General features: G+C 38.9%; 1 long non-coding RNA gene across 8 annotated transcripts in view; it reads right to left on the reverse strand.

The window, feature by feature from the left end:
- The window catches only part of LOC106559691, a 104,708-nt gene that overhangs the window by 50,771 nt on the left and 28,648 nt on the right, over positions 1-25,289 (reverse strand). For 5 of the 8 annotated variants that reach the window (XR_005369445.1, XR_005369446.1, XR_005369449.1 and 2 more), the window contains 2 exons: positions 2,645-2,692; positions 690-786 (listed from right to left, as the gene is read on the reverse strand). This is a non-coding gene — a long non-coding RNA (uncharacterized LOC106559691). The other 3 variants (XR_005369448.1, XR_005369447.1, XR_005369451.1) reach the window with 3 other exon arrangements.

Consider the following 25,289-nt stretch of genomic DNA (forward strand, 5'->3'; position numbering starts at 1 on the left):
GAAATGTTATGCCTTGAAAAGGGGTGGGCGCAGTTGAGTGGATGAAGAAGAATAACCATCTTGGTGTTATTAAATTCTCTTCAAGTAAAATCATGAAGCAAATAAAAATGAAAAAATCTATAAAATATCCAAATGATCTAGAAGAATAAATAAGAGTAAATAAGAAGTAATGATGATCATGGGATGGATTTTTATTGAATTATAAAGATGAGTAAGGAAAATAATCCGATACAGTATTTACATGTGAATACACAAAAACAATTAAGATCCCAACTGTATTACAGCATTTTCAGGAGCTCAAGGAATATGGGGGCAGAGGATCTGAGGTTTGCAAATCCCTCATGGCTTGCATATGAGCTCTCTTGGGGGGGATTATACAATATAGTGGGGAAACAAAATGAAAGAGATTCTCCACTGAGGGCACTTGGAACAGGATAAGTACAAAATCTGACCTCAAACCAGGAGGAGAAATCAGTTCTGTTTGAGATTCTAAACATCAGGGAAGTATCATATAACCTGGGAGGGGATGGGATGGGATAAATAAATTTGGGGAAGAAAACACCATAGAGAAGAAGCGTTTTGAAATTCAATTCTGAAACATATCTTCATGCATTTGGAAGAAGTTAAAGGAACTAGATGCCCAGTGGCATGGAGAGACTGAAGTGAGGAGAAAAGAAACTGATAATTACCCATGTGCTGTCACTGCAACAGGGAGTCTACAGGATGCCACTGTGGGTTCTTCTAGTGTATCACCATCAGAAACAGGGACAATCTCCACATGAAACACTGTAATAAAAAGTTCAAAAATATGCACTGAGGGTTTCCCATGTTTCAGGCACATATCAAGTATGATCCTAGGTGCTTGGGATAAAAAAATGGATAAGATACAATCCCTGCTCATTAAGAGTCCGTAGGATTTTGGAAAAAAGACAGACACACAAGCAGATGATCCCAGAACAACAACAACAATAAATGGAAAAAATACTACAATGACATTGAGTACAAAGGAAGCTGCAGAGCCAGCTGCCTGGGGAAATCAAGAAATGCTTTGGAAAGGGAGTCATGTTTGGACTGGATCTTGAAGAATGAGTAAGAGGTCTCCAGGAGCAAAGAAAACAGATGGAAAGAATAAGGCCCATGCAGTGTAGTGGGATGGGGTACAGAAGTTGGAGGAACTAGAAGATGAGGTTGGAGGATGGTGGAGACTGTGAAGGGTCTTCTGTACTGTGCTGAGGGGTTTGGCCTTACCCAGGTAAGTGCAAGAGAATATTACCAGCTTTAAAACAGGAGAATGACCTAATCCAATGCATGTCTCAGAGTAGCAGCTCTGGCTAGATAGGGTAAGGCTCAAGTTTGCAAAAAAGTCAGGAAGCCACTACAATGTAGATAGATGGAAGACAAAAGGGTAGATTCCATTGATATTTTGAAGATGGTAGGAATAGACCTTCACAAGCTATTAAATGTTAGGGGCGAAGAAGTTGAAGGGGACCACAGCTCCTGTGATGGTGATGCCATTAATTAAGAGAATACTGCAAGAGGAATCCACCATTTATATCTGTAGCAGGGTGACACCAAGGAGCACAGGAGAGTTTGGCAAATCTATTGTTAAAATCCTAATATATATAGTGAAGGAGACTGCAACTGAGAGAATCAGCTAGAAAACTATTTTCACTCTGCCCCACCCTACTGCATCCTTGAGGAGATTCAAGGGAACAGAAAATATTTCACTAGAATTTTACTTAATTTTTAACTATTACAGAACTATAGTTTTTAAAATAGGCACGTTCATGTGTGTCACATACCAAATGTCACTAACAATAGAGACCAACAAAGAGGCTTAGTTGTCTCACCAGGTAACTCTTGGTTCAGCCCTCTGAGCAAATGAAGCTCCTCCTCATTATTTGTAAATAGAATTGTATCCTGAGATTACAAGGCAACTTAAAAAATATATATATTTTTATATTTTTATCATTTCCAACACTTTACCTTTGTAATCAAGAAAATCTCAATACTATACAACCATTTAGAAATTGCCGATATAAATTGGCTGCTGAGGCTCATCTAAGATAATTGTCATCTAAGCTCCTAATTTTAATTCCTGATATTCATCAAAACAGCCTTGTTTTTCATTGAATTTCAACCAATGAAACGTTTACTAAAAATATTCTTATTTCATATATTCTATTACATATATGTGATTCTTCATAAGATTTCTTTTGAAAAGGGGTTCTAGCTCTAAGGAAGTTACTTTAAAAACTGAATATCAAGTGTATACTTTAGTGGGGCATATACTGCATATATTTCTACTGACTTTTATTTCTGAGATTGTTAAAGAAGTCTTCAATGTATTAGACTCACTTAAAATTCTAAGACCATTCTTTCACTCTCTCACATATTCATATTTTTCTCCCTGCTCCCAATTTCTCCCTCTGAGTTTGGTATTGGTCTAAGACAAGGACAGGGACAATCTGATTTGGCAGAACAATAATCAACCACAGTGTGTCTTTTCTGTTTTTCATTTTGCTTGATTATGACATCAAAATGCAAGAATGGGTGAACTATGTTGAAGTCTGGGTTTTGAAAACTCCTGTTTACTAATGTGGCTATGTGCGAATTTTCATATTTAATAATAATGGCAGCTTACCCCATCATTTTTACACTTTCATTGCAGAAACAGTGGCCTGCACATATCCTGGAAAAAATACATTCAAAGATTATGGTAATGGCTAAAATTTTCATGGAAGAATAAAAATGAGCATTAATACAATTTATACTTACTACATTAGTTTATACAATCTTACATAAGCAACAATCAACTCCTGTGTCATACATAACTTTTTAATGTACTATTTGAACTTCATCAACGGCTTCTTGATTGGGTCTTGAGCACTAATCAGACCCCTCAGTACGAGGGAGGCTTAAATATCTTGCATCTATCATGAAAAGTAAGTAGGATCCATAATGACTAATCACATTAGCATAATTTAAAAATGCAGAGCATGAATAGGTTTCCCCCCCACCCGCCAAGATTTGTAGTAAAAACTTACACACAATAAGACTGCAATGATTCATTACGCCATTGGCTTATTTATATTGTAACACATTTATGTGCCCAGCAGAATGAAACCATAAAACCACCATTAATGAGTAGAGAGGTTCTTTTTTTAACTGAGTTGCATGAATTCAGATGAATATATTAAAAATATCTATGTCTCAAGGAAGAGAAATTGCTATCCTCTTATGTCCTCTTAGGATGTTACAAAACCTAGTCTCACTGTGGATCTTTTTTAGTAATATACATTTTGTACTTTCCACTATGAACCAATTTCTGCCCATAAAGCCAGACAATGAGTTGCAGGAGAAATTACTGCACATCACAGACACACGATATGAAGGGAAAATTTATTCTTAGGGAAGAAAACCCCACAAAAATAAACCCATTTTGGGGGGAAGCTACCCCACTTATAAGTAGTATATTGCCTGCAATTGAGTATAATTTCACTTCCTCTCAAGACTTTGGGCTGGCTGCGTTAAGTTAAGGACTGAATTGCTCTGTTAAATATAAGCTACTGAGTGCCAGGCCCTTAGCAAGGTACTTTGAATGAAACTATGAGAAATGACAGTCTTTGCCTTCATAGGGCTTATCAGGGGGAAATTAGAAAAGGAATCAGACATTTAAGTGATAGTATCATGAGTTCTGTCGTGTAGGAATTAATAGCAAGGCATCCTGGAGGGTGGAATGACAGTGTTGATACCTGGAAGCAGGAGTTTACCAGGTGAAAGAACATAGGGTGCAGACAAATGTATTTCAGGCAAAAGGGAGCTGTTTATAAGGAATGTTTAAGGAACTGAGAACAGTTCATTTCATTACCAAATAATTATGGAATATCTGTCAGCTGCATATAGCTAAACCATAGATTACAAGGGAGAAAGTGGCAAAGGATGATGCTAGAAGGGATTCAGGGACAGATTTATTCACTTAAAAATATTCAGCGGGGGACGTCTGGATGGCTCAGTGGTTGAGCATGTCTGCCTTTGGCTCCGGGTGTGATCCTGGGGTCCTGGGATTGGGTCCCACATTTGGCTCCCTGCAGGGAGCCTGCTTCTCCCTCTGCCCGTGTCTCTGCCTCTCTCTCTCTGTGTCTCTCATGAATAAATAAATAAAAATATTTTTTTAAAAATATTCAGGGGTAAGCAATCTATCAGTGCACAAGATAGTCAAGGCATCTGCCTTCAGGGAGCATGTGGTTTAGTGGAGGAAACAGATAAAAAAAATATAATGAAATTAAGAATGTCAAACTGTGATCAATACAATGACGCAGAGTGCTATGAGAGCATAACAGGAAGAACCAACTTTAGGTGGAATTGGAGCAACATCTCTGAGGAGGTGAGTTTTGAAGAATGAGAAGAGGTCAGATCATGAAGGGGGTTGGGGTTTTATCTTGACAGCTACTACATTTAAAGATTTTAAGAAGGGGGATGATACCATCAATTTGCATTTTAGACAAATCCTTCTGGCTAACATCTGGAGATGAGTGAGACAGGAGGTAGGAAGATCAGTTGGGTGGCTTTTCCAGTAATCTGATTGAGAGATTATTTCCTACTGCCAGAATATTTTAGTAACAGTGGTATTAAGCAGGGACAATATTAAAATATTTAACAATCAGTTTGGCAAGAGCATTTGCTCCTCAGGATGGGTGCTAGCCTCAGCACTAAGCAGGGTCCAATGGGCCTGTCTCTGTGGGGCCAGGCTGGACAGACAGGTGGATCTCAGAGGTGGGGCTAGTAGAACTGGACTTTAGGCCAGTGGCCCTTTACAACCCATATGGAAGTATTTCAATATTTTAGCAATAGATGCAGCTGTAGCAGCCTAAGAATTAGATATAGGGAGGCAGGGAGAGATTCAGAAGATGATTAGGAAAGAGAAGGCTTATATTTGGGTAATGCATGAAGTGAGCAAAAGGGAGGAGTTAGGGATTAAGCTCTGGTTTCTGCTTGGGCAACCTGGCAAACTCATTTATTTATTCAATTGTACTTATTCAGCGCTTTATGGTTAGGACACCTGGGAGACTTGAAATGTCAAGTGGGCAATTGGTTATATGAGGAAGGAAAAGGAACTAGGGGGAAAAAAGCTGGGCTGAAGAAATATTTGGGGGTTTTCAGCATCAAGATGCTATCTAAAGCTACAAAATGGATGAGGTCCCAAGGGAAAGAATAGGGAAAGAAGCAACAGAGGCCCAGATGGAGCCCTGAGCAGCCCCAGCATGTAGTTTGTGAAGAGGAGAGGAGCCTTTGGTTACTGAGCAGTAGCTGCTGCTGTAGGGGAAAAAACAAAACAATTGTGTGAGGTTTCAGAAGCTGAGAGTGTTTCCAGGAGGAGGGAGTGGTTGGCTGTGTTGAAAGCTGTGGAGAGATTGAGTAAGAAAGAAAAGACTGGAGTGTCTATGAGATTTAGCAACACAGAGACTGCTGGTGACCTTGATAAGGACAATTTCAGTGGGTGGTGAGCATGGAGGTCAGATTGCCTAGCCCTGAAGGTAGATGAGAAGTGGGGAAGTAGACATGGGGAGGACAAGACAACTTCCTACAGTGATGTGGAGCTGCCTTTTTTTTCCCCCCTAGGGAAAAGACTTGAGCAAGTTTAATTACTAGTAGGGGAGATAGTAAGGTATTTTGATAGATTCCAGGGATCAGCAAACTAGTGATCCTGTTTGTAAATAAAATAGTATTAGAACATAGTAACTCCCATTCATTTTTGTATTTCCTAGGACTTTTTTCTGCTATGACAGTTTGCTTTGGTAGTTATAAGCAGAGAACCTATGGCCCACAAAACCCAAGATATTTACTCTCTGACCCCTTATAGAAAAAGTTTATCTGCCCATAGTTTGAGTATGACATGCTCTAGCCCATTCAATTTCTGCAGGAACTCAAATAACTATATACATAAATAAATGCATACATAAATACATAAGCCAACAAATTCCCAAGTCAAAAGTGCTATGAAACTGAGTAATGTATAGAATTGTTGAATCACTGTATTGACACCCAAAACTAATCTAACACTGTATGCCAATTATAATAGAATTTTAAAAAACAAAAAGTCCTGTGAAAAATCTCCCTAGTCAGTTTACCAGTTTATCAACAAAATGCCAAGAGACTTAGCTTTGCTCCTCTAGTCAAGTAAGGAGAGGAACCAGATGTGGTACTAGAATATTGCCTAGGGCAATTTTTTTTTTTTTTTAAGATTTGGGTAGCTAGCAGAGGATTCCCTAGGTACATGCACTTATATGGCACCATCCCAGTGAGGTCTTCAGTGAATCACAGTCCTCTAGAATTAATCGAGGAAGTAAGGGGGGATAAGTTAGGGAGATCTGGGCTAAAGCTGGAGAGTATCTTTGATGTGAAAACAGAATCACAAAGTGGTAGTTTGTAGTTTGGCAGCAGGGAAGGGCAATCTTGACAGTTCCTTATTTCCTGTGATGAAACAGGAGAAATGAGCTGAATCTATGTACAGTCCAAGCCAACTTATCCCTCAGGAATGGGCTGTTGGACCAGGAGTTAGGCTGTTAAAAAACAGGTCAAAGCAACAAATAAAAAATGGCATTTTCTACAAACATTTTGTTTAACTGAATACAAATAAGTATATATCAACTGACCAATCTTTTGACAGAGGGGTAAGGCCTTAACTTTGAGCCCAGGACATCATTCTTGAATAAAGCATACCTAGAACATATTCACTGAAGTTTAAAATAGGGATGTCTTTCTTTCTTTCTTTTTTCTTTCTTTCTTTCTTTCTTTCTTTCTTTCTTTCTTTCTTTCTTTCTTTCTTTCTTTCTTCTTTCTTTCTTTCTTTCTTCTTTCTTTCTCTCTCTTTATTCATGAGAGGCAGAGAGAGAAGCAGGCTCCTTGTGGACAGCCGGATGCGGGACTTGATCCTGGAACCCCCTTAATCCTGAGTGGCTCACACCCTGAGCCACTCAACCACGGAGCCACCCAGGTGGCCCATAAAATAGGGATGTCTTTAAAGGAGAGTGAAAACTTATAGATAAATGAAAAGTAATCTGAGTATAGAATCCTTCTAGATTTTTTGCCACAATCTTTTGCAGCTATGTGCATTACTCACACTTTATGAAGCTTTCAACTTTTCATAGAAAAAACTCTTTTCTTTGTCTTCATATTTCACCTCTTTATGTAATATTTAATGAAATCACATCATTATGATAACAAAATACAACTGTCATAAACAGATGTAGGAAACAACTGTTTCTCAGGAAACATACAATTTATATCACTATAACCCACCAACTTCGTCCTGTGTGTGGGAGCATGAGGATACAAAGGGAATAGTGATTCTGGATAGCCCAGGAAAGGGAGGAAAGTTAAGAGTGTTTCTCTGTGAGGGTGTTACAAGCATGTTATGGGGCCCCAGCTGGTGCTCCTTGAGTCACTGTCAAGCTGCCAGCATGGCTGGGTCCCCTGAATATTGACTCAGGGCAGCTGTCCCAAGTCATCACACTCTAGGGATCGTGGAGTATTGTGTGTTGGAAAGCACGCATTAAACACTTGCTTTAGCTTCTTCTGGAATGTATGTGGAATAATAGATGACTCCTCCCAACAGTGCAGCTTCCAGAGAGTTACAACTGATGAGAAACTGGCCTTATATATCCCACAGCAGATCTAGCTTTGCAAGACATATTTAAAATTCTCAATATGCTGAATCTTAACAGAGAAGTAAAATCTCAGTAAGCATATTCTGGCAGCATGTCACCTGGTAACTAACAAAGAACACCCAAAATAGTAGACAGAGATCACTGAAAAATATAAAAGTAAGGAATCAAAGCAGTGCTTAATATATTACTGTGAATGGAAATTGGGGAGCCCTCATTCTGCAGCAAATGCCTAGCCAGCTTTATAACTTATTTTATACTAAAATTGGACTGAGAATCCTATTTTCTAATATCAATACTTTGGAAATGTATTTCCAATAGTTTAGAAATGAAGAAAATAAGATTGCTCAGTGGGAGTTTACTGTGAAATCAAGAATATCATTGATCAAATATATATATATGCAATATATCAAGAAAAGGGACTATCTCTAACAAATCTTTTATAATGCTAAATTTTTTATATCAAGATATTAATTGTAGAACTAGAAGAGGCCTAGAAGGTCCAAATGCCTCTATTGTAGATATGGATATTAAGACTCAGAAAGGTTACATGATTTGTTCAAGGATCCAAGGCTTATCCAGCCTATAACCCAAGTCTCCTATGTCCTAGTCTATTGTTTTTCTCATTATTACACCCTCCTTTTATATGGAATTTTCTGATTAATTAAGGTCACTCCATTCTTAGTGATCTGGTTACTAGCTGAGTAACAAATCACCCTGTAACTCAATGATGTAGAACAACTATCTATGGTGGTCATTGAGTCTGTGGGTCATAGATTCAGACAAGGTACTGTGGGGATGGCTTGGGACTGTGATCATCTACAGACTCACTCACATGTCTGCTGATTGATGGTGGCTATCCCTGGGCCCTCAACTGGGGCTGTGGGCCAGAATGCCAACAAGTAGCCTCTCTCCAAGTAGCCTGAGCTTCCTCACAACATGGTGACCGGTCTCCAAGGGTGAGCATCTCAAGAGAGAGAGAACCAGATAGAGGTCATATTGCCATTTATGACCTATCTTGCAAATCCTGCAAATAGACTTCACCTCTTGATGGGAAGTGGCAAAATACTAGAACAGCATGTAGGACCAGAAGTATTGCTGTGGCCACTTTTGGAAGCTACAGTCTGCTACAATTAAAATTAAAAGCATTCTTTCACCAGAAGAAAACTGGCGGGAGAAAAGAGGCAGAAGAACAACTAACAAATCACACCTGAAGGCTGAGTGTGCCTGTTCCCATTTCTTTCCCTCTGGGGAACTTTGCAATCTGTGCTTACTGCAAATTGAACAGGAATGAAGCATTTTAACTCAACATGATTGAAGCTCTTATTTCATTTAACTGTCTAGTTTGGTGTGTTGGAAAGTATGTTTATAGGATGTATCCCTAGCATAAAAGCCTTCACAATGAAGAAAAGGGGAAAAATTGTTTTAATTGAAGAAATTATTTTTTAAAAATAGATCATGTGCTAGACTATAAAGAAAACATCAATAAATCTCCTAAAGTACAACGTGCACAGACATATTCTCTGACCACAGAACAATAAAACTACAAATTAGGACCAAACATTTAAACAAAAATTTCCCACCCACTTGGAAATTTAAAAATACTCTTCTATAGATCTCTTGGGCATAAAAGGGGAAATGTGATTGCAATTACAGAATACTTAGAAAATAAGAATAATGAAAATACTACAAATAAAAACTCATGGGATAAGGCTAAAGTTCTGTTTAAGAGGCATATAAATTTGTAAGGAATGAATAATGACAACACCAGCATCAGTAGCAATGGCTGGCACTTCACGTGTCAGGTGCTGTTCTAGGAGCATTACATGCATCAATTCATTTAATCCACACAACATATAAATAGATACTGTTATTTTGCAGGGGAGGAAAATGAAACACAGAAAGGATCAATGACTTGAGCAGGATCATGCAACTAGCTTCTAACACATGATAAGCAATGTTCCAGGCATTGGGGTTACAACAGTGATGCAAGCAGGTAGAGTTAATGCTCTCTTACAGGTCCTCAATACTGCTTGGCAAGAGTGGGAATTCTGGTTCCCCATGGGGCCTCCACTGACACCTTGGTGGCTAGAGGGGCAGAAGTGCCTCATTATTGCTGGATGGTAGAAAGCCCTGAAGTTCATGAGGCCTTCTCTGACAGCACCCCATCAGGGAGGGGAAAAAGGCTTTGCTAATGTCAGGTAGGGATGGAAGTCCAGGCTTCTTGTGTGGTCCTCACTGGCACTGGGGAGGAGGGAGAGGGGAAAATGTGTGTCATTACTGCCTGGTGGGGATGAAAATCTCAGCTCCCTACTTATCCTTCTCTGATGCCACCTTGGCAGGTGTTGGGGTGCCTTGGTACAGCCTTGTTGAGAGCTGAAGTCTAGGTTTCCCAATAGGACTTTGCTGGCATGAGTGAGAGTGGGGCCACAGCTTTTTCTGTGGTTTTGGCTGGGGTAGAGCACTTTAGATAATTTAAAAGTTTTCTATTTTGCTAGGCTGACACTTTCCTGGTCCTTTAGCTAAACAGAGCAGGCTTTTGTTGGGGCTTTTTCTGTCTGCCTGTTGGTGTTTGTGGGCTGCCAGCTTTTTTTAGCTCCAAGTCTGGGATATATGAGGCAGGCAAACAAACAAACATTGGGAACTAACCACTGTGTCCCAAAGTCCCTAGCTGGTCTGCCTTCATCTCTTGCCTTTCAGTATATATACATAATACTATATTGAGAGAGTAATATGTAAGTGTTTTAGTTTTACTTAGCTGGAGGAATATGGAAAAATAGATCAACTTCATCTTCTCAGAAGAAGAAAGCTCCTGTTTTGTATTAAGAAAAAAAAAAAAACAAACACAAAAAACCTGATGGCATGTGCCCGTTCTTAGAGCAAGAGGAAAATCAAAATGACAGAAAATCACTGATAGTGATAGGTGGAGAGGAGAAGGGATGGGATCCTGCACACATTTGGACAGGTGGCCTTAGACATGAACATGGATAATTAATCCAGTCACAAGAAGGAAAGCTTAGAATATATTACAAATGCAGGGAGTTTGGTGGGTACTTGGATGAGGAAGCTCTCTAGTGTTAGATTCCATTGCCTCAGTGAAATAAGAAGGGGGCACCTGGGTGGTATAGTCAGTTGAGTGTCTGACTCTTGGTTTTGGCTCAGGTTGTGGTCTCAGAGTCATGGAATCAAGCCTGCTTTCAGGCTCTGTGCTCAACTCAGAGTCTGCTTGAGTTTCTCTCTCCCTCTCCCTTTGCTCCTTCTCCCCTCCCCCACCCTACATGCTGTCTCTCTAAAATCAATCAGTCAATCAGTCTTTGAAATAAAAAGGGAAGCCATCAACTGAGAGAGGGAGGTGGAGTCAGGGAAGGCTGGGGTTTGCAAAGAAGTTGCTTTGAAGAATGATAGAGGGATCCCTGGGTGGCGCAGCGGTTTGGCACCTGCCTTTGGCCCAGGGCACGATCCTGGAGACCCGGGATGGAATCCCACGTCGGGCTCCTGGTGCATGGAGCCTGCTTCTCCCTCTGCCTATGTCTCTGCCTCTCTCTCTCTCTTTCTCTCTCTCTCTCTGTGTGACTATCATAAATAAATAAAAATTAAAAAAAAAAAGAAGAACGGTAGAGTGAACAGACTAGAGAAATACAGTAGGATTGCTGAGCACACTGAAGCCACATCAATTTAGAAGGAAACCAGTTGGCATAGTTGTTTCCTCCAGAGCTAGGTAAAGAGTAGGAAGATAGATGTGGGTTTAATCAATAACTGTTGCCAGATCAGATGTTAGAAGGGAAAAGAATCAAGGACAAGGAGGATATGGATAAGGGAGGGAATGTGATGATGGACCATGACATGACACAACTCTGGAAGACACTATTTACACAGTATTTTGCAACACGGGTACGCTTCATGAATTCTAATCTGAATGAGGTTGAACCTGAGAAAATGGACAGTAAAGATTTGGTAGTGACCGGATTGGAGTCCTAACGGGGTTGAATAGTTGTTCAAGTGGGAGTAATAAATTACAGGCACTCAAAGACAGGAGATCATAGCCATAGAGAAGATATTTGAAACTGAGATTTAGGAAGTGAAACAGGCATTAGAAGTGAAAAGATCTAGGGTATGAGAAAATATAGCTGAGGTGGAATGGATGGAAGACTACTGACAAACTAGATGCCCTTAACAGCCTTCTTACTGACAATAGCTAAAAATGATTTATAAAATTTAAAACTATATTTTTAAATGCACTAATGACATAATAACAAGGCAAGGCCAACATGAATTCAGAGCAAGATCCTAATAAGATGATTCAGCCACTGATGCTTGCTTTTGCATTGAGGACTTTCGACAATTCAGGGGATCTCGAGTTCCAGTGTTCACAGCCCTGCAATATATGGGTGATAGGTGACAAAGTCCAGGTCCAGCTCTAAGAAGGCAATCGAAAGACAGCATCCTACATAAAGCTCAAAACAGTACACTAGAAATAATATTGTGTCCATTCCAAACAATAAGGACATTTGCTCATCTTAAAATTGGCACTGGGTACAGAGAAAGGAAAATCTTTCTTGAAAATTTATTAGTAAAAGTTAGCCCTTATGGGTGAGTTTTGATGCCTGAGTTGCACAGCCTAGGTGGTCTAGGAAAATTTTAAGCTGAGAATTTAGTGTAAAGAGGCCCTCCTTCGTGATACCCATGAGCACCTGGCAGAAAAAAAAGCAAATCGTTTTTAAATAAACTCCCTTCAATCTATATCTCAAAGAATTTCCATAGAAATAGTGATCCACATTATAAAAAGAAAAGCAGGGGGATCCCTGGGTGGCGCAGCGGTTTAGCACCTGCCTTTGGCCCAGGGCGTGATCCTGGAGACCCGGGATCAAATCCCACATCGGGCTCCTGGTGCATGGAGCCTGCTTCTCCCTCTGCCTGTGTCTCTGCCTCTCTCTCTCTCTCTCTCTCTCTCTCTGTGACTATCATAAATAAATAAATAAAAATTAAAAAAAATAAAGGTTCTCTTAAATTAAAAAAAATAAATAAATAAATAAAATAAATAAAAAGAAAAGCAGGGGCTCCTGGGTGGCTCAGTTGGTTAAGCTTTCACCTTCGGCTCTGGTCATGATCTCAGGGTCCTGGGATGGAGCCCTGCACTGGGCTTCCTGTTCAGTGGGGAGTCTGCTTCTCTCTCTCCTCCCCACTGTGCTCTCTGTCGCTCTCTCTCTCTCTGTCTCTCAAATAAATAAATAAAATCTTAAAAAGAAAATAAGAAGCATAAGTGAGACCCAACAAAAACAACAAGCAACTATCACCCATAGCAATCAGGTATTGGACACACCAGATGGTACAAAATCTACATACAATTTGTAATGATTAAAGAGGCAAAACTAGGGAGTCATCACTTGCAGGAGATAAGATTTTTTTTTTTTTTACATAGAGAATATAAAAGAATCTATATATAAATCAGAATCCAAATATTTTAGTAAAATTGTGACTTGCAAGGTATTTTTAAAATGCATTTCTATATAGCAGCAATTAGAATATGTAATAAAAATATCGTTTATAATACTATCAAAAATATTAAATACCTAAGAATAAGTTTAACAAAATATGACTAAGACATGTATATAGAAAATCATAAAATTGAAAAAAATTAAAGGGAACCTAAATAAATGGGAAAAGATATTATGTCCATGGATAAGAAGAGTTAATATTATGAAGTTGTTGCTCCTTTTGAAATTGACCCCAAGGTTTATTTTATTACATTTAAAATCTCAAGAAGGTGTTTATTTTGGCAAGTGGGCATTGAGGAATAGATAATGGAACTTGGTGAGTTGATTCTCAAGTGTACTAGACCTGACATTGAAAATCAGTTGAGAAAGTATGGGCTTTAAGTACATGATGCTGAGACAACTGGTTATTCATACTGAAAAAGAAAAAGAATCTGAAACCCAACCTCACACCACATGCAAAAATCAATTCTAGGTAGATGAAAGGCTCAATATTAGGTAGAGCTTAAAACCTCTTGAAGATAAAATAAGAGAATACCCTTTACAATTAAAGGAAGGGAAGGATTTCGAAAGCTAGACAGAAGAGCCACACAAAGAGTAAAGGAAAATGTTACTAAAGTCAGCTACATTACAATTAAGAATTTCTGTTTATCAAGAGATATCATAACAAGTAAAAATGAGATTCATAGACTGGAAGAGGGTATTTGCTTTACCATGTGACAAAAGGTTAGTATCTGGACTACATAAAAACTGTAAGCCAATAAGAAAAATACAACCTAATTTATTTTTATTTTAAATGGGAAAAAAATTTGCATGGGCACATCACTGAAGAGAACTGAAATGGTAAATTAACATATGAAAATATATTCAACTTCATTTGTAATCAGGGAAATGCAAGTTAAAACCACAGTGGTATACTATTTCAATCTCAGCAGTTTGACAAAAAGTTTTAAGTGTGAAATACCAAGAATTAGAGATGTGGAACCAATAAATTCTCATACAACTGCTGGTGGGAGAATAAAGTTATTCCAACCACTTTGAAAGATAATTCAGCATCATCTATCAGGTTGAAATGTATATGCTCTTTGACTCAGAAATTCCACTTTCTGATGTTTGGCTTATAGAAACTAGTATACATGTATTGAGAGATAGGTACAAAAGATATTCATAGTAGCATACTTGTAACAGCAAAAGCTGGAAATAACCAAAATAGTCACCAACACTAGAATAGATTAAAAATTATGATATGTTCATATAATTGAATACTATACAGCAATAAAAATGAATGAATTGTAGTTATTTGCAAAAACATGAATGAATCTCAGGAACATATTATGATGATTATTATTATTTTTAAAGATTTTATTTATTTATTCATGACAGACAGAGAGAGAGAGGCAGAGACACAGGCAGAGGGAAAGGGAGAGAAGCAGGCGCCATGCAGGGAGCCTGATGTGGGACTCGATCCTGGGTTTCCAGGATCACGCCCCGGGCCGAAGGTGGCACCAAACCGCTAGGCCACCAGGGCTGCCCAGGAACATATTATTGAGTGGAAAAAGCAAGTCACAGAAAGATCCATATAGCAAAATTCAAATTATATGAAGTTAAAAAAACATGCAAAATTGATTACATATTATATGTTCATGTATATATGTACATGTGATAAAACAGAAATAAAATAAAGGGGGATCCCTGGGTGGCGCAGCGGTTTGGCGCCTGCCTTCGGCCCAGGGCGCGATCCTGGAGACCCGGGATCGAGTCCCACGTCGGGCCCCTGGTGCATGGAGCCTGCTTCTCCCTCTGTCTGTGTCTCTGCCCCTCTCTCTCTCTCTGTGGCTATCATAAATAAATAAAAATTTAAAAAAAAAAAAAAAAAGAAATAAAATAAAGGGAATGATAAGAAAGGAAGGATAGAATTGGAGAGGGACACATGGACTTAAATGTTTTATGTCTTTTTTTTTTATTTATTTTATTTTATTTATTTATTTTTTTTATTTATTCATGATAGTCACACAGAGAGAGACAGAGAGGCAGAAACACAGGCAGAGGGAGGAGCAGGCTCCATGCAGGGAGCCCGACGTGGGATTCGATCCCGGGTCTCCAGGATCGCGCCCCGGGCCAAAGGCAGGCGCCAAACCGCTGCGCAACCCAGGGATCCCTTTTTTTTTTTTTTAAAGAGAAGAGACAGAGCATGAGGTGGGGGTGGGGAGGGTGGGCAGAAGGAGAGGAAGAGAGAGAATCCTAAGCAGGCTCCATGCTCAACATGGAGCTGGACACAGGGCTCTATCGCACAACCCTGAGATCATGACATGAGCCAAACTCAGGAGTCAGAGGCTTAACCAACTGACCACGCAGGCACCCCTTAACTGTTCTATGTCTTAAATAGAACAGGGTGTATACAAGTAAGAGATCATTGTATTGTTACTTTTTTACCCTTAAACTTTTATTTACAAATATTCTCTTGCATATATTCAATATTTAATAAAAATAAAATTTCAAGGCTCTTTGGAATTGGGGAGGTTAAAAGGGGTTTATCACAGCATGCTTTTATGCTGGAAAGTTGGAAACAGCAAAGGTCCCCAATCAGAGTCCAGTTAAATAAAGTACATCTGTATAACACCTGATGAAGAATGAGAAGTTAGAAGTGCACATACTGATATGAGAAGATGTTCCTTGTAGAGTAGGTGAAAGAAGTTACAAAACAATGTAGTATCCCACTTGAATAAGAAACATAAAAATGCACATACATAAAAATATATAGGAAGTGTTTAATCAGTACACCAAAAAGTTAATAGTGTTGAGATCTGGGTGTTGGCTATTAGAATAATATATGAAGAGGTTTTTTTCCTTATTGATCGATCTTATTTTTTCTACCAGAAACATATATTACTCTCATACTGGAAAACTTTTTTTAAAAAGTCAGAGAAAGATTAACAAAGCATATCTAAGATACATCAGATAGAAGAATGTAAATATAAAATAGTTGGAATTGGACCTTCACAAACTATGTATGTTATTTAAAGAAAGTGACTATGCTTTTCCTAGAGTTAAAAAGATTTGAAGATTGGGATCCCTGGGTGGCGCAGCGGTTTGGCGCCTGCCTTTGGCCCAGGGCGCGATCCTGGAGACCCGGGATCGAATCCCAAATCAGGCTCCCGGTGTATGGAGCCTGCTTCTCCCTCTGCCTATGTCTCTGACTCTCTCTCTCTCTCTCTCTCTGTGTGACTATCATAAACAAATAAAAATTAAAAAAAAAAAAAAGATTTGAAGATGAATGGATTTATCTATGAAGTTTCTGGCTAAAAGACTAAATAAAGATTTAAATTCTTCCCGATTTAATTTACAGGATTAAAACTATCCCAAACAATTATCAAACACAAATTTTTTTGTAACCAGGTTATGGTGACAGATGTTAACCAGACTTATTGTGATGGTAATTTTGCAATATGTACAAATATCGAATCATTATGTTGTATACCTAAAACTAAAAATATGATAGGTCAATTACAAGTCAATAAGAAAATAAAATGTAAAAATTCCAAAAACAATCTCAATTTTTAATTGATAAAATGGTTGTAAAGTCAATCTAGATGAATAAATATGTCTATTGATAAGAGAATTCTGCAAACTAAGAATTAAAAGGTTAGACTTGTTCTAATGGATGCTAAAATGACAGATAAAGTGACAACCACTAAACCAATATAAATGCAAATAGAAAACTCTTAAACAAATAGTAGAAAGTGCTCAAACATCTCTTTGTTCTTTTAAAAACAGTATTTGATGAAGGATATAATGGTAACAGAATGTGATGAACTATTAAATAAATGATGCTGGAATAATGGCTAAGAAAGGGTAGCTAATTTTTCATCTTAAAATGTATTTTAAAATAAATTTGACTATATTCATATACATCTAAAAGAAATTCTAGATAAATATAAAAAATAAAGCATTATAAAGAAAGGAACACAGAAAATATGTAACAGTTCACAAGAGGGTAAGTCACTAATCCAGTGATTTTGCAGAACCAATTGATAATCTTGACTACAGGAAAACAGGAAAACCCTGTTTTCCTTCACAGTGCTTCCTTTGGCTTCTATGCACACACTGTCCTGATTTTTCTCCTACCACTTACTTTGGCTACTGCTTCTCCAATTCCTTTGCAGGATTATCTTCCTCTGGAGACCATTAAATGTTTGAGTTCTTCAGGGCCCATTCCTTCTCTATACTGTCTCCCAAGGTATTTGCATTCATACCCATGGCTCCAATTACAACCTCTGCCCAGGCAACTCAAATTTAACTCTAGCCCAACCATTTTCTTACCTATCAGTATTAGTCAGGATTCCTGAAAGAAATAGGTGACACACTCAAAATGGGTATAGTTAAGGAGATTCTAGTTACAGGAGCACTTCAAAGGGTTTAGGGAAAGCAACGAAGGATGGTGATACAGTATCTCAGGAAGCTATTATTGCCTTAGGCCTAAAGAAACAAGGAGATAGAAATTGTTACCTGATGAGAGACAGAGAGAGAGAGAAAACACACAAGAGAAAAAAGAAATAGGAGGAAGAAGGGCAAGAGAAGAAAGAGGCAATAAAAGGAGGGTTTAGAGGTGAGGAAAGGAGGGAGGAGAGGAAGAGAGAATGCAAGATGTAAATAATAAGGAATAAATACTCTGCTCTCATTTTCTTCCTTCAATTTTCTGTCTGTACCTCCCATTCGCCAAACCCAACTAGAAGCCATGGGAGCCAGGAGCATTGAGCATGTGAAATCCTAATGCATTCCACACAGCTCAGTATCTTTGGACACAGAGAGTAGAGAAGGGTAGAGAGTGGCTCTAGATGAGCATACAGAAGATACCTACCTAATATTCACCTCCTACTTGGCTTCTTCTCTAGGACATCCCATGGGTATTTCAAATGCAACAGGTCCAAAATTGAACTCACAAACTGCCCATTTCACACCTTCACCTCTCCAAAGTCAAACTAACAACAACAAAAACAAACTGGTCCTCTTTCAGCATGCTTTGTGTCATCAAGTGGTATGAAGGTCAGGTCTGTATTTTTGTAGCCATGTAGGAATGGAGTGGACTGCGACAAAGGTAGGCACAAACAGATCACTAATATGGCTATTCCATTAGTCAAGGCAGAAGTGATGATAAAATGGAATAAGAAAGTGTTGGTAATGGTGGAAGGAAGTAGGTGGATTGAAGCAGACTGGAGATATTTAGAAGACAAAATTCATAGGACTTGATATTGGATGTTGAAGGCAAGGGTAATATGATTGTTAAAGATGACACCTCTAATGATTTCCTGTAGATTTTAGGAAGCAGGAACAACTCCTTATCACAGACTTATTAGCTCTGCATGGTCAGCATCCCCCACCCCTCACTTTCCACCCCCCACTCTTCATCTTCCATCTAGCCCCTCTCGAGATGTGGGCTATACTACATTCTTTCAATCCTTCATATTTTTTGTGCTTGCCCCTGAGCAGGACCTTTGCACCTGCTATTTCCACTGCCTGTAACATTCTTACCTGGCTACCCAACTTCTTTATCATTCATAGCTCAATCACCACTTCCCTAGGGAAGCTTCTCCTGATTTTCCTAAGTAGATCTAATCCTATTAAAGTTCTTATATATTTTGTCTTTCCTTTTGCGTGATCTATCCATTAACAGTTCATATTCATGTGTGTGGCTTTTCAGTTAATGTCTAACCTACTCTCAATCCCCCACTAGAATACAAACTCCGTAACAACAGAGACTGTGTCTTTATTGGCTTTTTCGTATAGTCTATTACCTCTCATAGGTTTTGGCATCTTGTAGTTCACATATATACATTCTTGAATGAATGAATGGATAAAAGTAAAAGCAATGGAATATATCACAAAGAAAAACAGTGATGAATTTAATAGACTTAAATTACAATCTTCCGTACATTAAACAAGAGTAAATGATAAGTGAGAAATTAGAGACATATTGATAATATAAGGATTATACCCTCAGTAGAGTTCTTGCCACACCAAGAATAAAAGCACAACAGGAATCGACAAAATCAAAACAAAACAATCCCATAGAACAGAAAGAGTTAGGACAACTTCTCACTGCAAAAATCAAAACACCAAATCATACTGACCTAAATAATAGAGAAGTGTACTATTTCATGTAGCTAGAAAGACAAGATGGCTTCTCTCAGGATCATAAGTGGATACCCAACTAATACTGGGAGCAACATGCTTTCATATTCACATCTATCAGAAAAAAAAAAAAAAAAAAGAGAGACATAGTCGCTTCCCTAGCAATGAAATCCAAGACCTTCTCTTCAGCCTTATTGAGTCAATTTAGGACCATGCTGGATCAAATGTGCTGTCAGAGGAATGCCATGTTCTAATTTTGAGCCATTCACTAACTAGCAAGAGAAATTGGATTGCCATGCTTGGCTTATTTTAATCAGGACCCATTCCTGGCACTGGGGTCAATTCCAGAAACCACACTGGTGTTGAATCAAATATAATGTCCACTAGTACTGGCCACAACTGTGAGAGAGAAACGGTCAACCTTAGGAGTGAGGAAGATACAAAAAAATAAAAATAGCAAAGTATCATTGTTCAACTCCAAAATTTAAAGTTTGCTTTTTAAAAAATTCTATTACTTACTGAAAGTGGGTTATAAATTGACATAACCTTTCTGGAGGGCAATTGGTCAATATACAAAAACATCTCAAACATAATAAGTTTCATAATATATATGTGTGTGTAGAAATAAGGAGGAAACTCAGAAATGTTCTTGTGGTTGTCTCTGGCTGGTACAAATATGGGTGCTTTTTATTTTCTTTTAAATATTTTCCAAATATTATTTAACAACCTAATTTCATTTGCTTAAACACAAAGAACATGAAGTAACCTGTTATTTCAGAACATGGCTAACTTTTTTTTGGTCAGAATTCTGGAAGCTTAAGTACTGGTAGCAAAAGTAGTTTCAGGGATTCGTTTGCTATCTTAAAATGATGGAAAGAAAGTAGCAATTTGTCCAAATCAAAGATCTGAGTTATGGAAGTCTCTGCTTCAGGAGTTCTAGGTGATTAGCCCAATTGGCCTAGAATGCAGGGAAAAAAAAAAAAAAAAAAAAAGACAAGGCATAAAATCCTGTCGAAAGATCTGTAGCTACTACTGATTTAGCATAAAGCTTGTCCTTCTAATTCAACCTCTCACTCAACTTTATAGTCCCTTGCCTCTTGATCCTAGTGGGTAAACAGTGAAGGCCACATGCCCAGATTTAGCTTGAATTAATGTCACTTTCATTGAGAAGAGGCTGGACATTTAAGAAAAATATGAGCATAGGAAAACTTCCAAACTCACTTTTAAGTTAAGAGTCTGAACACCTAGGGTAAAGGAATGTATGTTACTGAACTGGGGATTTCCAACAGATATTTAACCCAAGGCGAGGATGTTAACTAACTCCATTTTATTCAGTGATGATGTTCCTTCTCCAGATTTAATTTTATAATTTCCCCCATTTATTCTCAAACTATTTATTCCTTTAATTCTCTTCCTGCCCCTACCATTACCTCTCTGAGTAACCTTGGATAAGTCATTTAACCTCCGCTGTATCTTTTCTGAAAACAGGCCTCTGTCATCGATTTCCCTCTGCCTAAACATTTCTAAATTTCACTGAAGGGAGAGATCAGCAAAATCACTCTATGAATTTAGGATTGCCCTTAAGCTAATGAGAGAATGTTTATTGTATTTTACACAAGTAAAATACAAGTCTCCTTTATGAGACTTAAAAACAGATCTTCCACTTAAATAAATTTAAGGGAATGTGCCAGCAGCAGATCCTACCCTGTCCGTTCCCCCAGCAGTTACAGCCAGCCAGCGGCCCAGCCTGCACCTAAATTGGCCATGAACAGACAAGTGAGGACAGCAGAAAGGCAGGAAATGGGGTTAGGTTGATTTCCATCTATTAGCAGCAGCTTAAACTGGCGTGCTGGGCAGCTCTGTCTCCCATTGGCTACAGCTGCTGAGAGCAGCAGGATGAGGGTTGACCTATATCTGTCGGGTGTAAGTCAAACCCTGAATCTGTAGCAAACTTCAGTGTTCCAGAACGCCAAGTTTAACTTACGCCCAACCACACACAATATTTTTATCAGGAACTGTGATACTCTCCACCTGCGAAGAACTTACATCTGTGGGTCCCCCCTCCCCCCTGCCCCAACAGATTCTTTTGCTTTCTTTCTCACTGCCTCTCCCTCCTGTCATCCTCTTACCATTTTTGTTCTTCTGCTTCTGTGTCATCCTCTGGCTGAGAGGGGTTGTTATGGTCACAGCTGTGCTCCTTCTAGCAATCACAGTGACACCGGCCCTTCCCTGCCTGCCCCAGTTTCCATCTGACCATGTCGTGCCCCTGCCTAGCCACTGTAGCTGTTACCCCAGACTGCCACTGCTTCCAGCCCACATGTGCCCTTCTGGGCCACCAAAAGTTTCAGAATGTGTCAGTTGCTAATGCAACTGCAGCTGTGGACAGAAATATAGTATAAACAACATTCAAAACATGGGTCCTTCGAGTTCCTAAGCGGTAAATGTTACTTACTCATTTTTGAAGGCCAAGTAATTTTTTTCTATTTTTTTTAAAGGTAGAGTTCAATTATTTGGACATTTCTTTTCCTAGCCTAGGGAATAAACTACTTGAACTTCTCATTTATGCGACTACCATCCAAATGTGGCAAAGCTCCTTTCCCTTTGTCTTGAGTCTCAGTCGGTTGTACGTTGTTTTGGGTCTCAATCAGTAGGCGTAGGTACTTCTGCTCGCTGACGTCACAACGCAAAACTTAACCTAGTCAGTTCTGCCTTCACGCTAAAGCATCAGTAGGCTGCAGGCTTCTATTTAGAATGCAGAAACTGCTCTCTGATACCTATTATTTCTTCACTGAGGCCCTATAGTAACAGAAAAGCAGCCCAGGTGATGGAAAATTATTCTAGCAGCTCAGGTCCCCAAGGACATAAGCCACATCGCAGTAATTTGAGATGGAAAAGACCTATTAAGTCATCCCACTGATCCTCTGAGGGCATGTGGTGGTTTTTCCCCTCTCCAATATGCTGATCTACTTTTTAGTGCCTTTTCCAATTGTAAATGGCAAAAGTGATGGGGCTTCCACACCTCCCGGGGGACAGGGCAGCACAGTCTATAATAGATCTCTCCATTAGGGCATGAGACTTGCTCAGCCGCTTAAATCATCTTTGTTTTGACTTTCATTTCCATCATTCGTCCTCCTGACCCCTTGGACCACACTAAATAATGTCTCTCCATTCCTGCTATGTACATCCTCCAAGTACTTAGGGCTGATGAGCCAGTCCCTGCTAGTTAGAGCGGTGGTCAAGCTGGGAGACTTGTCTCTTTCATCTTCCTCTGAAGGCAGTCCCTCAGGCTTATAAATCATATTTGTTGCTCTTCAATGAACACCCATCAGTTTCTCAATAATTTGCCTCATTTCTTTGTCATTCACACTGGTCAGGAAATTCCCCTTTGTTTGTCTCTGTTGCCACAAAATAAGACAATGGTAGTAGGATCTCTGCTTACAGAAAACAGACCAGATCCTTTCAGCCACCACGGATCTTCCTACCCCTGAGATACTGGAGTCATCAAGTTCTTATCTTCAACTTTCTTACTTTACTTGGGGTGTGGGACTATGGTGTTCACAGGACTTCGGTGTGTACAGTGATAGGAGGAGTTGATCTGTATTCCAGCCAGCCAGCTTTCCATGTGGCGTATTCAGTTAACGCCCATTAGCTGTTTAAATCATAGCTCACTGCCCATCTCAATTCCCAGTTGGAAGAGCTTCCCCGAATGTCTTCAAGAGAATGTTAACCTCCTCTTTTCCACAAATGATCCCAGATTTACTGATTAAGGAGGGCACATGATGTGACAAGCACTAGGTTTTAGATGCAATTAATAAATAGTTGAACATTACATCTGGGACTAATGATGTGCCAACAACCACATCAGACACCTTTGCTAGAGGGGAAGTTCCTTTACTAGGAAAAGAGATGGGCTAGACCTCTCTACCTTAAACCAGGAAATTCTGGAGTTGGATTTGTAAGGCTAGGGTCAACAGTGTTCAGTCTGTCCCCAACCTCTCCAGTTAAGGTAACCCTCAGTGCTTAAAACACCACATTTAATGAGGCCTTTCCTAACATGCTCAAGACTCACATTTATGCAATCCTAATAGTTATCGTATTTTTTTGCAAACTGTTCTCCTCCAACAACACCAACCTTCTTAATAGTCAACCACCTTGTGAGGAAGGAATCTCTTATTTTACCAGGGAGGAAACTGAGGCTGAGAGAGGTTCCACTACCCAGCTTCACAAATATTTAATCAATTCTCCTTTCCCTTCTCTTTCATTCCTCCCTCTGAAGTCATTACAAAGAATGCTGCCCTCTGAGCAATAAATGAAGAGGTGCTAACTCTGTGTGGATTCCTTTTTTTAATTTTTTTTTTAATTTTTAATTTTTAATTTTTCTGTGTGGGTTCCTAGTCACCGAATTACTGCCCATCACATGATATTTTTCTGTGACTTAGCTGGCAAAAATACAGTAACCAGACATCATCCACAGTTTGAACGGAGTCCCATGGTTTATCGGTAGGATAATTTGCGTGTTATTCGATGACAGAAAGAGTATATTAAAATTTATAAGAAACAGCCTGCTATTTCTAACAATAATGTAACATTATTAGGGATGAGAAAAAAGTGAGCTTATCTCGTCAAATACCGGTTCAATCCTTAAGAGTATCTGTTTTTCCTGCAAAGCTGATAAAATTACATATACCTAAGATGAGGAAAGAACTGTATGTCAGAAAGTAGTAATAACACAATTTGAGAAAACAAAGAACCTGAATAATGCTGACACTTTTTGAGTAATATAAAAAGCAGAAATATAATTTTCTACCCAATGTGTAGTAAAAGAAGCATGGTGTCCTAGAACTGTGCTAACAGCTAAGCAAAAAAAGATGATTTATTACATCACTTATTTTCAAATATGGCTTATCAATATATTTAACATGGCACAAATTTGGTTATAGTAGGATAAAGACATCTTCTGAAGGAGGTTTATGCTCCAAGGACTGAAGTAGCTTCCAAATAAAACTCTTCAGGTGCTGTATTTTGAAAAATCAAGATTAAGGGCAGCCCTGGTAGCTCAGTGATTTAGCTCCACCTTCAGGGTGTGATCCTGGAGACCTGGGTTCGAGTCCCACGTCGGGCTTCCTGCATAGAGCCTGCTTCTCCCTCTGCCTGGGTCTCTGCCTCATTCTCTCTCTCTCTCTCTCTCTCTCTCTCTCTGTCTCTCATGAATAAATAAATAAAATCTTAAAAAAACAAAGAAAAGTCAAGATTAAGAAATTTATCTAAAATTTTTAATTGAATTGCTCTTTCTGTGGCCTGGCTGGAGAAAGCAGGTTGTACATGTATACTTACACTGTCAATGCATAAAATCATGAAGAAGTTGCCATCTCTCAAGTTATAGGGCAGAATTCTTCCTTTTGCATCAGTCTGTGGGCCCTCACTATCTTCTGTGTGACTGTATATTTTTGTTTAAAAACAACAACAACAAAAATCAGTTTACCCATCTTTCTCACTTCCCATCCCCTGGTTCCTGCAACCACCAATCTGTTCTATCTATGAGCTTGGTTTGTTTCAGATTCCACATATATGAGAGGTCATACAGTATTTGTCTTTCTTATTTCATATAGCATAATGCCCTCAGGGACCATCCATGTTACTGCAAATGGCAAGATTTCATTCTTTTTGTTGGCTGAATAATATTCCAATTGCATATATGCAACACAATTTCTGTATCCATCCATTGGTGGACTCTCAGACTGTTTCCACATATTAGCTATTGTACATAATGCTGAAATGAACATGGACATATATATATATCACTTCAAATTAGTGTTGTTTTCTTTAATACCCAGAAGCGGAATTGCTGATTATGTGATAGTTCTATTTTTAATTTTTTGAGGAAACCCCATACTGCTTTCCTTTGTGGCTGCACCCACAACAGTGCATAAGGTTCCCTTTTCTCCACATTCTAACATCTGTTATTGCTTGTCTTTTTGTAATAGCCATTATCAGGTGTGAG

Source organism: Canis lupus, chromosome 14, assembly GCF_011100685.1.
Source record: "Canis lupus familiaris isolate Mischka breed German Shepherd chromosome 14, alternate assembly UU_Cfam_GSD_1.0, whole genome shotgun sequence".
Lineage (NCBI taxonomy): Eukaryota > Metazoa > Chordata > Mammalia > Carnivora > Canidae > Canis > Canis lupus.